The following is a 1,806-nucleotide window of genomic DNA, read 5'->3' on the forward strand; positions in this document are numbered from 1 at the left end:
AATTCATACAAATTCAAAATTTCGATTCGATTCATTTTTTCTTCTTTCCAATTTTTCGATTCATTATTTTTTCGATTTTCGAGTTTCTCGCTTTTAATTTTTCAATGTTTCGATTCTTCGTTTAAAAAATCGTTTTTGAAAAAAATTCCTAGAAAAAAATCGATTTTTGGAATGTTTAGGGAACAAATTTTGAGAAAAAAAACAAGATTTTGGCAAAAAATGAAATTCAAAGAAATTCAAAATTTTCACAAAACTGCAAGAAGTAAATAATGAAGGTGATACTTAAAAAATTGGGAATTTTAGATAAAGGACAGATTTTAAAAGTGGCACACAACAAATTTTGCAAAAATCAAGTTCTGGAAAAAAATGGAATCTATAAAACATTTTTTTTTTCAGAAAAAGGTTAACGATGAAACTGGAAAAAATGTGGAAATTTGAAAAAAAATCTGAAGACATAAATGTCAACATTCGGAAATATTGACCAAAATTAAATCCATAAGTTATTTCCTTGAGAAAAACGTTAATAATGAATCTGGGGGAAAATGGCGGGAATTCTGAAAAAATTTCAAGATCGTAAAAAGGCATACAACAACATTGAAAAAAAAGATTTATTAATATATCACCAATAAAGCTGAAATAAAAAAAGGTTTTCAAAAACTACCAAGAAAAAAATTGTCTTTGAAAAAACATTTGTAGGAAAAAATTCGATTTTTGAAATAGTTAGAGAAAACCATGTTGAAATCTTCAAAGGGTGAACAAATTCTGAAAAAAGATCAAGATTTTGACAAGAAGTGAAATTCATAAAAATTCAAAATTTCGATTCGATTCATTTTTTTCTGTTTCCAATTTTTCGATTAAAGTGGAAGAAGTAAATAACGAAGGTGAGATCTAAAAAATTGGGAATTTTGAAAAAAAATCGAGATCTTAAAACCAGCACACAACAAATTAAAAAAAAACATGATTCTGAAGAAAAATTAAATCCATAAAAGGTAATTTTCTTCAGAAAAACGTTAATAATGAAGCTGAGAAAAGCGCGAATTTTGAAAAAAAATCTGAAAAAATGAAAGTCAACAATGTCAAAATATTTAAAGTGTAAACAAACATTTTTTCGTTTTTTCAGTTCTTTGATTTGCAATTTTTCGATTTTTCACTTTTTCGTTTTTTAGTTTTTTAATTTTTCAAGTAAAAATCAGTCAAAAAATGCAACAATTGCAAAACTATAAAAACGAAAAATCACGACAAATTGAAACATTTTTAAATATTTAACTCGCTTTCTATATTCAGGTGTCACGAAAGATCGAAAAATGATTATTTGCGGTTGCAACGGTTACATCGATCTTCCGTTTCAGTATTCATAATAAAGCACATAAGTCATATAGGAATGCACTGGGGTCACGTTTTCCAAGTAATATCGCCGAGAGAATTTACGATTTATACCATGAGCTGAATTTATATGAGTATAGGTTCGACTTTATTCACTTAAACCCACTCTGTTCGACATTCTTTCCTCCGATTTTTCGCCTGCACAAAATCCCCAGATTTATGCTAAGTACACTCCAACTCGTAAAAGCGATATTTTAAATTCGTTAAAAACCTCCAAAGTAATCGCCGCATTTATTCCTCAACACCACAAACCCAATTCACTCTCTCCTATTTTCCGTTCCTGCCATTCCCCCCGCCCCACCCACCTCCTCCCGAAATAAAACCGCACGTTCCGATCATCCGCCGATCACGTGTGGAAATTCCCTCAACTCCCGATGCTCCTCCGAATAAAGGAGCGACCCAAGTTATGACAAAATAACTTAC

The 1,806-nt window shown here is 30.2% G+C and overlaps 1 protein-coding gene across 1 annotated transcript in view; it reads right to left on the bottom strand.

Moving 5' to 3' along the window:
• LOC135140462 (TBC1 domain family member 1-like) overlaps nucleotides 1-1,806 on the bottom strand; it is a 114,235-nt gene that overhangs the window by 71,927 nt on the left and 40,502 nt on the right. The window lies entirely within an intron of this gene.

This window comes from Zophobas morio, unplaced genomic scaffold, assembly GCF_036711695.1.
Source record: "Zophobas morio isolate AGI-343-1 ecotype UQ-CSIRO unplaced genomic scaffold, CSIRO_AGI_Zmor_V1 ptg000040l, whole genome shotgun sequence".
Taxonomy (NCBI): Eukaryota; Metazoa; Arthropoda; class Insecta; order Coleoptera; family Tenebrionidae; genus Zophobas; species Zophobas morio.